The sequence below is a fragment of the Callospermophilus lateralis genome, chromosome 1 (genome assembly GCF_048772815.1).
Source record: "Callospermophilus lateralis isolate mCalLat2 chromosome 1, mCalLat2.hap1, whole genome shotgun sequence".
Classification (NCBI taxonomy): domain Eukaryota; kingdom Metazoa; phylum Chordata; class Mammalia; order Rodentia; family Sciuridae; genus Callospermophilus; species Callospermophilus lateralis.
The window spans coordinates 167485432-167502194 of NC_135305.1; the positions used below are offsets into that span (position 1 = coordinate 167485432).

The 16763-nt window shown below is 38.5% G+C and overlaps 1 pseudogene; it reads left to right on the forward strand.

The window, feature by feature from the left end:
- Positions 1-1298: 1298 nt before the first annotated feature.
- Positions 1299-7431, forward strand: LOC143642091 (casein kinase II subunit alpha'-like; annotated as a pseudogene).
- The last annotated feature ends 9332 nt before the right edge of the window (positions 7432-16763 follow it).

A 16763-nucleotide genomic window follows, 5' to 3' on the forward strand; every position in this document is an offset into this window, starting at 1 on the left:
AACTCCCGCTCTACCCATTGCTCACACTACTAACTGGTCTTAGGATCATTACTCTGGTGCCCACCTGGCAGTCCAAAAACTTCCAGATAGATTTTTCAGAAGGATCTATGTGACTCATGGATTCCTAATCAGTTGATTCCTGATCAGATCTCCTAAATTCCTACATAAAACAAAAAAAGAGCATTGCCACAAATTACGCACAAAAGTCTTCACTCTTGTCAGTCGGAGTTGGCACCTTGGGAGACCTTTTCTGAATCAGTGAGCAGAGAATTACCTCCAAGAAATTCTCTTGTGGATTGATTTGTTGGCAAAAGTGACCCCTGAGGCATTGCCTCTAAGACCTTATGGGATTGGGAAGCAAGGAGGTTCTCAGACCTGCTGCCAGAGACACCCTGCCCCTCTTCCACTATGGCTGGGTGTGGCTGGTACCTGGATACACATCAAGAGCTCAGAGGAAGGGACACTGGTCACGGGTGGTGCTGGAATGTGAGGTGAAGGCGGCTGAAACTGTCTCTGGCTGGTTAGCTTGCAGGAGGACCTGGCTTCCCTTGTGTTGCTGTGGGATACTGATTGACATTCTTTGTCCCCGATTCCTCATCTCAAAACAGGAAAGATGAATCCTTCATGCAGGCATCAACAGTGTGGCTATGAGGTTCATGGGAGGAAAGATAATTGTGGGTGCCTTGCTCAGGCCTTCCTCAGAGGGAGGATGACCACAGTAGAGATAATTGTGTCAACTGCCTCCTCTGGAGACCTGTGAGGTGGGTGTACGTCACATGACACTTCCCACATGAGGAAGCTGCACGTGCTCAAGGTGATGTCCAAATGGCCATTCCTGAGAGCCCGGAGGAGTTAGTGGCCGCAGCAGAAGGTGATTGCCTGTGGTAGGGAGGGACTTTCCAGAGAGTCAGGAGACCAGGATCCTCCTTTCCAGCTGGAGATGTCCAAATCCAGAGAGCTGGGATGTCCTAGTAAAGCACTTGTTTACCTTGTTGTTTGAGATACCTGCAGCAGAGGGCCCAGAGCGAGATCCTGGAAGAGGCTGCATTCAGGGTGGGTTTGGGGCTAGAGGTGGGGACAGAACACACATTTTTGACTTGTGGAAATGTCACCATAGAGGCATAGAGCAGTGTTTGGTCTCCCTTGAAGCCAGCCCAGGGAAAAAGAGAGAGGATGGGAGGGAGGCACCCAGCGGCTCCAGTTGGCATGCCTGAGCAGAGGGTCCAGGATTCAGTTAATGGAATTTCAGGCCTTCTATGTGCCCCTGGGACTGTGTCCTCACCTTCAGAACGACTCCGATGACACACGGAGCCGTTCCCTTTCTTGGCACCTTCCTCACTGATCTGGTGACGGTGTACACTGCAATGAAGGATCACGTGGGTGTGAGTGATTCTGGTCCTTGGCAACCAGCATCCCGAGGGTTGGAGGAGAGTGCCCTGCACTTGGCCGAGAGACCCCAGCACTTGGACAACCTGCTCTCAGGAGAGTCTCACAGAGGCCTCTGTGTGCTGGAGCCGTCACGTCCATCTTACCCAGGAGTGAGGGAGGCTGCACAGAAGCCCGTGACCCTGTTCTCCACGGGGTGAGGCTGGCTGACAGCTGAGCTGCATTGGAGTTTAGCAGAGCTGACGATAGTCTCTTTCAGGTGGTACCATGAGAACAGAGTGAAGTTGAGACCCTCTGAGTGTAGGAAATACGTCTGTGGTCCCTACCCCCGTCCTGTGTGTGGCCTGTTTCCCTGTCTTCAGAGAGAGTTGGGAATTAGAGCCCCAGAGCTCACTTCCAATGTGCCTTTCCTCCAGAGCCAAAGGCTGAGCTGCTGCAGTGCTTTATCAGGGACATCTCCTGACCCTGGTGGGCACTGGAATTAGTTCATGACAGAGGGTCAGGGTGTGGGGTGTATAATCTTCATGATGGACTTTGGTTGGGTTCCCTCCATGGAAATCTTATCAACTTTAATAAATGAAGAAAGTAAATTGGGTGCCACAATAGGGGGGAGACTAGGAATGCTCTATGCCTGGGGCTTTATTAGGAAGGTTTTGTACACACAAAAAGAATGAAAACATCCTAGTGGGTGGTGTGTGTAGGGGACTAGAAATAAGTACAACTCTGTGGCAGGGACTCCGAGAAGAGCTTGGGGTTGGGGTGAGATTGAGGGAAGGAGGTTCCCCTTAAGGAGGGAAGTCCAGGACACCAGCCCCTTCCCCCTTCCTCTCCCAGGGTCCCCACGTCATTCTCAGTGCAGGCCCTGTGGGCTTGCTGCCTCTTTTCCTTACCCTGGGAAATCAAAGCTCTTCAAGAGATGCAGCTGTTCCCAGTGAGACGATCTGGAGTGGGAGGAGGAATTTGAGGTCTGTTTCCACTGAGTGGCTCAGTGAGAGTGGGTGAGGACCAGCGTGGAGGTGTGTGAAGCCCAGGTGGGTGGAGAAGGTCTTCCTGGCTGGCAGCTGTGCGAGCCTGTGGCCACCGCTCCCCGGTCAGCCCACACCCTTTGGTGGGGTGATGGCTGGGGAACCAGGACTCCAGGTGCGGGGCAGGTGCAGGTTGGTCAGGGGGTGATATGTGATCTTGGCAGACTCTGATGGCTCTGCTGTCCTGCTGCTGCTAACTGGTCTCTCTGCTTAGCTCCCACCCCAGCCAGCCATAGTAAGCTCAGTGTCAGTCCCAGGGACAGCTGATGGCCTAAACCCCCAGAGGCAGACTGCCTCAGGGCCCCCTGAGGGTAGGACCAAAAGTGGCCTGTGGAAGGAGAAAGTTGGAACTCAGTTTCCAGCACCAGCACTGACCAGCTTTGTGACTGGTATGATTTTTCTTACTGATGTTACTTGAGGCACCGTGATCATCAATTTAATGAGCCCTTCTAATCAGTTACGTTTTTCCTATCTTTACTTATACTCACTATGTATGATTGTTCTCTCTTAATGTGTTTCTTCATATTAACAGGTGTGTTATCACTGTATTTTGTGTTTTTTTTTATTCATGATGGTTCATGTTTGGAGGTTACTGCTGTTAATGTACTTTGATTACTTTCTTGTAAATAAATATGAGATTGTGTCTAGCCATGATTTATGCTAGTCATGAAATATCTTTCTGGTGTGAGAGTTTTACCAATCCTTCTGTGCCGAAGCCAATTACATGGATTGCATTTCTCTTTTGTAGAGCTAATCCCTGAAGATATCCCATAAGGGAGATTTAGTGAATCAAATGCTATGTCTATGTTACTCTCTATCCTGCACTTTGATGTATGAGTTTGAATTTAGTTTTTGCTCTCTGGTGATACAGGTGTATTATGTATCATCATCTCTATCAGTATGTGTGTATATAAAAATATACTCCCCTTCCTTTGCAGTATTTCCATATGATCTGTCCCCATCAATTAGTTAAGTCCTCAAGGAATAAAGCCCAAATTCCTAACCCACAGGATATTAACTGAGTAAATGCATAAAGTATTATTGTGCAAACTAATTCTAAAAATTCCTCAAAGTCTTCAAAACCAAAGAGAAGAAAATACTTACAAATTTATTTTATGAGTTATACAGTACCCTGAAAGCCAAACCTGGCAAAATCAATCATTTTCTAGAGAATAACTTTGAAAAACACATATAAAATTCTAAAAATTACTAACATACAAAATTTAAGTGAAAAATAACAGGATCATTCAAGTAACCATGTTTATCTCTATGATGCAAACATTTAAAGATGTTTAAATATATGCTAATCAATTGATGTTATATAACACATTAACAGAAATGTTAATGAACTGAAAATTATTTTTTGAATAGATGTGGTCAGAGCAGATGATTAAATTCACAACCATTCATGGTAAGTACTCTAAAAATCTTGGTATACAAGAAATGTAACTCAGCACAATAAAGGCCAGATAACAGAAGCCCACCACTGACATCGTATTCTCAGTGAAAAAGCTGAAATCTTTTTAAGACAAGAGAACAATGCCCACTCTTAACTGTGATCTTCACCATTGTAATATATATATATATATACATATCTATAAAAGACTAAAGAAAATATAGGAGAAAGCATCACAAAACTGATCTTAGACATGGTTCTCCTTTTTATTGTAGCTTGATCCCAAAAGCAACTAAAGCAAAAGTGGATACATTATATTCATGGAGTGAAAACCTTATGTACTAAAAGACAATTATTAGAATGAGAGGCAAAATATAGAACTGGAGAAAAACCATACATCTGCTAGGGTGTCATACCAAAAGTATAGAGGAACTTGTACTAATCAATAGTGAGAACACTTGTAACTTGGTTTTAAATGGCCAAGGGATATTATCAGTTGGCATATCTCAAAGAAGGATATTCAGCAGGCCAACAAGTGCATGAAAAAAAAAGTAAACATCACTCATCATCATAAAATTGTAGATTAAAACCACAGACAAATACTTTCTCAACAGGACTTTTACAGCTCAGGAAATAATACCAATAATTATCAAACATATGGTATCAAATAAAAAACTTCTGAACAGCAAAGGAGATGAGTATGAAGAGAGAGCCTACAGAATGCTTGGAAATAACCAGGGCAGTGGAGTATACCTGGAATCCCAGCAACCCAGGAGGCTGAAGCAGGAGGATGGCAAGTTCAAGACCAGCCTCAGCAAGTTAACGAGGCCCTCAACAACTTAGTGAGACTCTGTCTCAAAATAAAAACTAAAAGGGGCTGGGCATGTGGCTCAGTAGTAAGGTGCCTTTGGGTTCAATCACCAGTACCAAAAATAAATAAATAAATAAATCTTTGCCAGCTACTCTTATGAGGACTAATATTTAGAATGTTAGAAGACCTCAAAAAACTTTATGCTAAAAAAGCCCAAACAACCCGATCAATAAATGTGCAAATGAATTGAGTAGACATTTCTCAAAAGAAGAAATTCATATGGTCAACAAGTATATGAAAAAAATGTTTAACACTTTTAGCAAGCAGGAAAAAGTAAATTAAAACTACACTGAAATTTCTCATCACTCCAGTTAGAGTAGCAACTGTGAAGAATACAAGTAATAATAAATGCTGGTGAAGCTAATGGGGAAAGGAGACACTTATACACTGTTGGTAGGATTTTAAATTAGTACAATTAGTATGGAGGTTCTTCAAAGGTCTAGCAATGAAAATGTGTTATGACCCACCTGTGCCATCCATTGTTATTTTTCTCAAAGAATTTAAGTTAGCATACCATAATGACACATGCATACCTAATGTCTATAGCATCATAATTCATGGTATCCCAATGTGAAACCAGCCTAGGAGTGTGTCAACAGATGAATGGATAAGTAAAATGTATTATATTTAAATGATGGAATTTTATTCAGTTATAAAGAATGAAATTATGTCATTGGCTGGCAAGTGGATGGAAGTAGAGAACATCTGTTGAATGAAATAAGCCAGACACAGAGAGTATAAGGACATATGCTTTCTCTCACCTGTAGAAGCTAGAAAGGAAAAATGTTTTTAAAAAGGATCTTATGTGGAGACTCAAGGTGACAGATGAGAGGAAGTCTACATTCCTACTTGTTCACACACCAGAGAGTGGAAGATAAATTTCTCCCAGAAGATGCATAAAAACCCAACACAGGAATACAAGAAATATGAATAACTAAGGTAACATGACACCTCCTAAAAATTCATAATTTGTCAGCAATGTCGCTCAAAGATATTGTAGTGGGTGAAATACCAGATAAATTTTCAAAAGAATCATTACAAGAATGATCAATGAGTTCCCAGGATACACAGCAAAAAAAAAAAAAAAAAAAAAAAGAATGAATTAAGGAAGTCAGTACAAGTTATGAATGAGAAATTCAATAAGAAGATAGAAATATTGAACTCAAAAAACTTAATACCAAAAAAAAAAAAAACCCAAACAACTCAAGCAATAAAAGGGTTAAGGAGCTGAACAGATGCTTCTCAGAAGAAGATATTCATTCGGTCAACAAATATAAAAAAAAAAATGTTCAACTCTAGTAATTAGAGGAATGCAAATCGAAACTACTCTTAATATTTCATCTCATGCCTATCAGAATGGCAGTTATCAAGAATACAGGCAACAATAAATGTTGGTGAGAATGTGGGGGAAAAGGCACACTCCTACATTACTTGTGTAATTGCAAATTGGTGCAACAAATATGGAAAGCAGTATGAAGATCCCTTACAAAACTTGGAATGGAACCACCATTTGACCCAGCTATACCAAAAGGACTCAAAATCAGCATACTGTAGTAATGCAGTCACATCAATGTTCATAGCAGGTCAATTCACAATAGCTAAACTATGAAAGCAACCTAGATGCCCTTCAATAGATAAATGGATAAAGAAACTGTGGTATATATAAACAAAAGAATGTTGCTCAGAATTAAAAGAGAATAAAATCATGGCATTTGCAGGTAAATGGATGGAGTTGGAGAATGTCATGCTAAGTGAAGAAAGCCAATCCGCCAAAACCAAAGGCCGAATGTGTTCTCTGATAAGTGTATGCTGATCCAAAATGGGGAGGGGGCCAGCATGGGAAAAATGAAGGAACTTTGATTGGGCAAAGAAAGGGGAGGGAGAGGAGAGTGGGTACAGGGGGGCAGGAAAGATGATAGAATGAGATGGACATCATTACCCTAGGTACATGTAAGACTGCACATAGGGTGTGATGCTGCATCATGTCTAACCATGTGCTACAATTGTGTACAATGAATCAAAATGCATTTTGCTGTCATATACACCTAATTTAAATAAATAAATAAATAAAAGGAGCCTGTGTCAAAGACACCAGCTTTATTATTTGAAATAATCAATAATATGGATTTTAAGCAACCCTACCAGATCTGGACAGCTTTGGATACCCCACTTTTTGTGTGTACAAACTACTTAAAGATCTGGATTACTGCCACAGCAAGGAAATCATGCACACGATGTTTCAAATCACCTCACAATGACAAATCACCAACTAAAAACAGCTGCCACTGGTGGACTGGGTCCTGGTGAAGTTCCGTCACCTTGATCAGGACTACAATGTTCCTGTAGCCTCAAGGTACTTCAAGGGACCAGAGCTTCTTGTGGACTGTCAGATACATAATTACAGCTGGGACATGTGGAGTTTGAGCTGTATGTTGGCAAGTGTGGTATTTCAGAAGGAACCCTTCTTCCACAGACAGGACAGCTGTGTCCAGCTTGTTCGCATCGCCAAGGTTCTGGGTACAGATGAGCTGTGTGGGTATCTGAAGAAGTATCATATAGACCTAGATCCACGTCTCAAAGATATCCTGGGACATCATTCACAGAAACGCTGGGAAAACTTTATGCATACTGAGAACAGGCACCTTGTTAGCCCTGAAGCCAGAGATCTTTGGGATAAACTCCCACAATATGACCATCAACAGACACTGACTGCCAAAGAAGCCATGAAGCTCCCGTATTCTACCCAACGATAAAGGGGCAGTCCCAGCGTTGGGCAGAGAATGCTGTGCTTTCCAGTGGTCTCATGGCAGCCCGAGGAAGACTGGAGACTGACAGGTAATGCAGCCTTGAGACTTGCCAATAAAACCAGCCACCAAACACAAACCTTGAAGGAAACTACAGTGTGATAAAAAGAGAGTATAATCATTCCTTCTAAAAGCAAAGAATCAAGACTTAAAAGTCGATCAAAAAGAAAGAGACTCCCCAGTATGAGACTACAGGGAGTCTCCAGGGTAGGGTAAGGATGCACACAGGTCAGGATCTGAGGGACTCTCCCTTCAGAATGCATGGGAGATGAGAAACCCAGAGTTGTTGTACATTTACCTTCACTTTACAGGACACCACTATTGAATTAACCTGTTGGGTCAACAAGCTCTGGAATATCTGACTTCCTATCTATTCCATTGTGGTCTGGTTTCCTTTCATCAGAATTCAGTCTCAAGTTTTAGCAAAAAACATTGCAGTCTATACTGACACACAAGCCTCATTTATGAAAAAGAGATATTAAAACAATGACAGTATTTTTTAAGCTCTTCTAAAAATTCATGTTTTATGTGTTTTTTATGACATGAGCTCTCCAGGAAATGTCTCTCATCTTTGCAGTTTTCCTCTAAGTGTATTCATTTGGGAGCAAACTGCAGTCAATTTCAGAGCCCTCTGACGTCAGGAGATATCACTTTAAATGAGATTCCATCAGCAGGTCCATTGGTTTCATCAGAAGTTCCATGCTCAATGGTAACTTGGAACTCACGAAACCTTTGTTGATCTGCCTAACCACAGACTCTCATTGCTGATTTTGTTTACCACCATCCCCACCCACCACTACAACCTTTTGCAGCCCTATAAGGAAAACTTCATCGTCTCCCAGCACATCCCTGTGTCTGCATCTATTTTTAATGCACCTCTCTGAAACAAGGACTTTTTTTTTTAAACAACCATAACTTAAGTTGGAAAGTCAGTTTTCAGGCAGGTTGAGAAGGCAGAAAATGTTCTATAAGGATTTATTCAGGAAAGACTTATTAAAAAAAAAAAACTGTATTCCCATCCTTTTTCCCTCTTTATCCCCATGACAACACCAACTGTAATCAGGGTAACGTTCATTTTAATCTGTGATATGTGAATGTGATGGCAAAGATAAGTCTCCAATGCAGGTAGTGACATTGTGTGAGGGGGGGGGGCATCCTGTAACTGAGAGGAGAGGAATGTGCGGGATTGGGGGGGGCGGTTGGTTCCTGGAGTTTTCGATTCACTGTCCATGACAACAACAAAAGCTACATTTTTTTTTTTTAAATAGGGCTGATTTCATTTTGGGGACTTGTCACCAACAAGGTTTCCTGGTGTTCCCCTGCCCGCCATCTGCAGAGTCATGCCACAGCTCTGGGGACCTAGCATGTCTAGAATAGAGCTGGAGGTATCTACCACCACATCCCACTTAGGACTTCTTTACTAACTATTTAATAATGCATACATTTTTATAAGGTTAGATTATTTGAAACATTTGTTTCTGTTCCATATTAAAAAGATCATATTAATATTGGTAGCATTTCCTATCTCTTAAAAAATATCTCCTTTTTATTTCTTTTCTTTCTCTCTCTTGTGCTGAAAGGTTTATGGGTATTTATATATACATATTTGTTTCTTTTTTCTCATTTGTAATGTGTGTGTGTGTGTGTGTGTGTGTGTGTGTGTGTGTGTGGTGCAGGGGATTGAACCCTGGTCTTTTTTCATGCAAGGCAAGCATTCTACCAACTGAGCTATATCCATAGCCCTCAATTGTAGCATTTTTTTTGAAGGTTGTTATTTCTCTTTGCCTTGTCTATTGAGGGTTATGTTTGGCTTTTGTTTTGTATTGTTTTTCACTTGTCTGTTTCCCTTGTTTCTATTTCTTTTGCTAACAGCCAATTTGTATTTTTTTCTCCACTTTTTCTTTAATTTTTTTACTTCTATTTTTTCTCCTCCTCCAATCCTACATCTCTTCTACATTTTCCCTTTTCTCCTTTTGAAATTGTACACTCTTTTCTACCCACCTAATCTTCTTTCCTCTTAATTAATTCTACTCTTGGCACTAATTGTTTTACATAATGCCTGCCCCCACCCATAATGCTGGTGTAGTCATCACTGTTGTGGCAGCCATGTATGACACCTGGTATTTGCTGTAATGCCAGATACAATACATGATTACTCACTGCTTTATTGATGGCAATTGCCGATTTTACCATCTCTGTTGATTGTGCTAATTAACATTGTTGATGTCACAGTAGGAACTAAGTATTTAGCTTAATACTGCATATTGTTTGCATTGGTGGTTGTTATTACTTGTCTCCCCCTAATCTGTGAGGTACTGGAAACCTACAGGGACATTATAGGTTTATAGGCTAGAAACTTAGCTCCTTCGGACTCATATTATAGAGGGATAGACACACAAACAATATGAAAAAGCAAGGGTACAAACCATTTCAAACAAACCAAAATGTCTCCACCACAGTCTCTATTGACATCACAGTGGAGGAGACGTCAGTTGAACTGATAGATAAGATAAAAGATGATGTAGGAGTGAAATCAGAAACAAAACTCAAGAAGTGAAAGATCAACAAGGAGATTAAAATTCTGGGGAAAAAAAATAATTGGAAATCCTCAAAATGAAAGAATCAATAGACCAAATTAAAAATTCAATGGAAAGCATCACCAATAGATCTCAGCACTTGAAAGACAGACTTTCAGGCAACAGAGACAAAGTATATAATCTTGATAACAAAGTTATCCATGGAGAAGATATGTTGAGAGACAGCCTCAGGTTTAAGAAATATGGGATAGCCTTAAAAGGCAAAATTTAAGATTCACTGAGATAAATATTTTCAATGAAATAATATCAGACATTTTTCTAAACCTTAAGAAAGCAATGGAAATTCAAATATAAGAGGCTTGCAGGACTTCAAATATATGAAATTACAACAGATCCACTCAATGCCACATTATTATAAAAATATTATTATTATGAAAATAACATTCAGAATATGGATAGAATTTGAAAAGCTGCTAGAGAAAAACTACAGGTCACATTTAGAGGTAAAATAATCCAGATTTCAGCTGATTTCTGAAACCAGCCCTAAAAGCTAGGAAGTCTTAGAATAATATATATGAAGCTTTAGAAGAAAGTGAGTGCCCACCAAGAATACTATACCAGCAAAATTCAGCTTCTAATTGGGGGGGGGGGGGTGAAATAAAAGCCTTTCATGATAAACAAAAGTAAAAGAATTTACAACTAAAAAGCCTTCACTACAAAACATAATAAAGTATTTTAAGAAGTATAAATGAAAACAAAAAAAAATGAAAGGTTGCAGAAGGAGGAATTATACTAGAAGGGAGAATCCAACTTTAAAACTAAAATAAATCAAAAGGACAGGGAATAAAAATCATCTTTCAGTAGGAATATTGAACATAAATGGACTCAACTTATCAATCAAAAGAAATAGACTGTCAGATTAGGTTAAAAAAAAAAAAAAAAAGATCCAACAATATTCTGTCCCCAAGAGACTGACCCCATAGGCAAAGACTCAACAGATTATCATCCACGTGGACCACATAAACAAGCCGGCGTTTCCATCTTCATATCAGATAAAGTGGACTTCAAGCCAAAGTTAATCAGAAGAAACAAAGAAATTCATTTCTTACTGCTTAAGGGAATCATACAACAACAGGAAACAACAATTGTGAATATTTATGTCCCAAACAATGGAGCATCTATGCACATCAAATAAAACCTTCTCAATATCAAGAATCAAACAGACCACAACACGATAATACTGGGTGTCTGTAATGTGTCTCTTCTATTATTGGATAGATCTTCCAAACAAAATCTACTACAGAACTAAAAAGTACAATTAATAATTTAGACTTAACTAATCTATATAGACTATTTCATTCCTTAGTGACTGAATATACTTTTTTCTCATTAGCATATGGAACACTTTTTAAAGTAGAAATTTTAGCCCACAAAAACTCATCAAATACCAAAAAAAAAAAAAATAGTGTTAATACCTTTTATCTTGTAAGATCATAGTGGAATAAAATTAGCAATCAATGATAAAATAGTAACTAACACCTGGGACTAAATAATTATACTGTTGAATGATGAGTGGATAGCAGAAGAAATCAGGAGTGAAATACAAAAACACCTAGAAGTAAATGAGAATACTGACACAACATATCAAAAAACTCTGGTACAATATGAAGGCAGTTGTAAGAGGAAATTTCATAGCACTGAGCTCATACATTAAAAGATAGAAAAACACCAAATAAATAAAATTCTAACATTACATTTTAAGTCCCTAGAAATTGAATAATAAATCAACACCAAAAATTAGAATTAAATCAAAAATGATTTCATTTTTGAAATTGAGGTCAAAAAACCAATTCAAAAATCAATGATACTAAAAGTTGATTCTTTGAAAAAAAATAAACAAAATTTAGTTAACTAAAAGAAAGGGGAGGGGAAATTCAGGTTATTAAAATATATGATTAAAACATAAAACATCCCCATAGAAGTTTTATCAGAAATTATTTTGAAAATGTGTACTCCAATAAGGTAGAAGATCTAGAAAACATTTGCGCATTCCCAGAAACATGTGACCTACCCCAAATAAATTAGGAGAATATACAAAATTTAAACAGATCATTTTAAAGTAATCAAAGCTGAAGAAGCAATCCAAAGCCCACCAACAAAGAAAAGCCCAGGACCAGATGGATTCTCAGCCAAGTTCTACCAGACCTTTAAAGAAGAATTAATACAAATGCTTCTCAAATTATTCCATGAAACAGGAAAGCAGGGAACTCTTTCAAACTCATTCTATGGAGTGAGCATCACCCTGACACCAAAACCATACAAAGACACATCAAGGAAAGAAACTTCAGACCAATATCCTTGATGAACATCTATGCAAAAATTCTTAATAAGATACTGGCAATTCACATACAAAAACACATTATTAAAAAGATAGTGCACCTTGGGGCTGGGGATGTGGCTCAAGCGGTTGCACGCTCGCTTGGCATGCGTGCCGCCCGGGTTCGATCCTCAGCACCACATACAAAAAAAAAAAAAAAAAAAGATGTTGTGTCCACCAATAACTAAAAGATAAACATTAAAATTCTCTCTCTCTCTCTCTCTCTAAAAAAAAAAAAAAAAAAAAAAAAAGATTGTGCACCTTGATCAAGTGGGCTTCATCCTAGGAATGGCTGGAACAACATATCAAAATCAATAAGTATAATTTACTATATAAATAGACTTAAAGACAGAAATCACCTGATTATTTCAATAGAAACAGGAAAAGCACGTGACAATATATAGCATCCATTTGTATTCAAAACACTAGAAAAACTGGGGATATAAGAAGCATACCTCAACATTTTAAAAGCTATATGCAGCCACCCTAAGGCCAGCATCATTCTAAATGGAGAAAAATTGAAAGCATTCCCTCTAAAAACAGGGACAAGACAAGGATGCCCTCTTTTACCACTTTTAATCAACATAGTCCCTGAACTGAAATGTTGGGGCATTGGTTTCTGGTCTAATTCCTAGGTCTTTGATCTACTTTGGGTTGAATTTTGTGTAGGGTAAGAACTCTAACCAGAGCAATTAGACAAATGGAAGAAATTAAATCTATACAAATAGGCAAAGAAGAACTCAAACTTTCTCTCTTTGTTGATGACATAATCCTGTGTTTAGGAGAAGACCTAAAAAACTCCACCAGAAAACTTCTAGAACTCATAAATGAATTCACCAAAGCAAAGGATACAAAATTAACACCCTACTTAGATCAACTGCATTCCTAGACACCAATGATGAAGAAGCTGAAAGAGAAATTAAGAAAAGTATTCCATTCACAAAAGCCTCAAAAAAAAATACTTAGGAATCAATTTAACAAAAGAGGTGAAGAACCTCTACAATGAAAACTACAGAACACAAAGAAAAATTGAAGAAGACCTTAGGAGATAGAAAGATCTCCTATGTTCTTGGATAGGCAGAATTAATAATGTCAAAATGTTTGTACTACCAAAAATGCTATGCAGATTCAATGCAATTCCCATTAAAATTCCAATGATGTTCTTCATAGATATAGAAAAAGCAGTCATGAGATTCATTAGATAAAATAAGAGGCCCGAAATAGCCAAAGCAATCCTTATTGAGAAAAGCAAAGCAGGAGGCATCACAATACCAGATGTTAAATTATACTACAGAGCCACATAGTAACAAAAAAATGGCATGGTATTGGCACCAAAACAGACAAATTGAAGATCAATGGAACAGAAAACACAGAGGCAAACCCTCATAAGTACAGTTATTGCATACTAGACCAACAGTTGCATAAACATGCATTGGAGAAAAGACAGCCTCTTCAACAAATGGTGCTGGGAAAACTGGAAATCCATATGCAGAAGAATGAAATTTACCACAAATTTCATTTCTTTTTTTTTTTAAGAGAGAGAGAGAGAGAGAGAGAGAATTTTAATATTTATTTATTTATTTATTTATTTATTTATTTATTTATTTATTTATTTTGGCGAACACGATATCTTTGTTTGTTTGTGGTGCTGAGGATCGAACCCGGGCCACACGCACGCCAGGCGAGCACGCTACTGCTTGAGCCACATCCCCAGCCCACAAATTTCATTTCTCACCCTACACAAAATTCAACTCAAAGTCGATCAAAAGACCTAGGTAATAATTAGACCAGAAACCAACGCCCCAACATTTCTGTTCAGGGACTAACTTTGTTCACGAGACTCTTAAAGCGCAAGAAGTAGGATCAAAAATCAATAAATGGGATGGCATCCCACTAAAAGGCTTTTTCACAGCAAAGGAAACAATCAAGAGCATGAAAACAGAGCCTACAGAATGGAAGAAAATCTTTGCCAAACTGCACCTCAGAGAGGGCATTAATTTCCAGTATATGCAAAGAACTCAAAAAACTTTACACCAAAGAAAATCCCCAAATATCTAAATCAATAAGTGGGAAAAGAAAGTGAACAGACACTTCACAGAAAAAGAAATATGTTCAGTCAGCAAATATATTTAAAAAGTTCAATATTTCTAGCAGTTAGATAAATGCAAATTAAGACCCACCCTGAGATGCCATCTCACTGTAGTCAGAATGGCAATTATCAAGAATATAAGTAACAATAAATGTTGGCGAGGATGTGGGGGAAAGTATACACTCACACATTGCTGGTGGAACTCTACACTGATGCAACTACTCTGGAAAGCAGAATGGAGATTTCTGAAAAGAACTTAATGGAACCACCATTTAACCCAGTTATCCCACTCCTTAGTATATATCCAAAGGATTTAAAATGAGCCTACTACAATGACACAGCCACATGGATGCTTAGAGCAGCACAATTCACAATAGCTAAGCTTATGGAAGCAACCTAGGTGCCCTTTAACAGATGGATAGATAAAGAAAATGTGGTATATTTACTCAATGGAGTATTACTCAGCCATAAGGAAGAATGAAATAATGGCATTTGCCAGTAAATTGATGGAACTGGCAGCTATAATGCCAAGCAAAATAAGCCAGTCTCAAAAAAAAAAAAAAAAAAAAAAAAACCCAAAGGCAATGATCTCTCTGATACATGGACGCTCATGCACACAAAGGGAGGGGGCAGTGGGGAAAAATAGAAGTTCATTCGATTAGACAAACGGGAATGAAGGTAAAGAGTTGGAATGGGAATAGGAAAGACAGTGGAGTGAATTCGACATAACTTTCCTGTGTTCATATATGAATACATGACCAGTGAAACTCCACATCATGTACAGCCACAAGAATGACATCTTAAGTTATACTCCATGTATGCATAATATGTAAAATATACTCTGCTGTCATGTATATCTAAACAGAGCAAGTATATTTTTAAAAAAGAAATTAAGAAAGTAATTGCATTCACAAAGGCAAAAATATATAAGGCAAAAATGTATAAAATGTGTTGAAATAAACCTAACCATGGAAGTGAAAGATCTGTACCATAAAAATTGTATAAAACACTGATGAATGAAATGGTAGAGAAGACAAAAAATAAAAACCTATCCCATGTTCATATATCAAAATAATTTAATATTGCTAAGATTACCATATTACCAAAATAAATCTATGAGTTTCCTTCAAGAAATATGCACAATCATCCAAAAACGCATGAAACCACAAAAAGACCCTTAATAGCCAAAGTGATTCTGAATGGGGGGAATAACCTGGATGCATCACATACCTGACTTCAAAACATACTACAAATTTCCAGTATTGGGGATTGCGTGGTACTGCCATCAGAACAGACACAGGCAGAGACCGAAGGAACAGATTGGAGGACCTAGAAAATCAATCCATGCTCGTACAGCCAACTGACTTTTCTCAGAAGCATCCAGAACGGACAGTGTCCAAAAGACAGCCTCTTCCAAAAACAGTGCCAACCCAATTAGGCAAGTTAAGAATGAAACTAGATGCCTTTCCCCTCGCCATACACAAACACCAAATCAAAATGCATCAGAGACCTAAAGGTAGACCCTGAAACTGTGCAATTACTACAAGAAAACACAGGGGAAGCACTTCAAGACCTTGGTGTAGATGATGATGTCTGAGATCGGGCCTCAAAGGCAGACGCAACACAAGTCAAAATAGTCAAGATGGGATCATACCACTAAGAAGCTTCTGTTCGGCAAAGGAAATAATCAAGTGTTAAAGTGACAACCTACAGAATGCAAGAACAAGTTTGCAAATTATTCATAAAATGATCCGACATCCAGAATATACAAAAAGCAGCTGAAAAAGTTGACCACCAAAAAAAATTATCCAATTTAAAAATGGCTGGAAGAACTAGAGACACTTCTCAAAAGAAGATATATAAATGGCCAATAAGGATATGAAAGAATGCTGGAAATGGAAATCAAAAACAATAATGAGAGGCTGGGGCTGGGGCTCAGCGGTAGAGCGCTTGACTCGTATGTGCAAGGCCCTGGGTTCGATCCTCAGCACTACATAAAAATAAAATAAATAAATAAAATAAAATAAAGGTTAAAAAAAAAACAATAATGAGATACCATCTCACCCTGTTAGAACAGTTATCATCAAATAGACCAAAAAAAAAAAAAAAAAATGGGAGCAAGGATGCAGAGCAAAGGGGCTTATACACTATCAGTGGAAATGAAACTAGTATAATCATCATGGAAAACAGTATTGAGATTGCTCCCAAACTAAAACTAGAACTACTGTAGGATCTAATAACTCCACTAGTACCACAGCATAATCATTACATGAAGAAG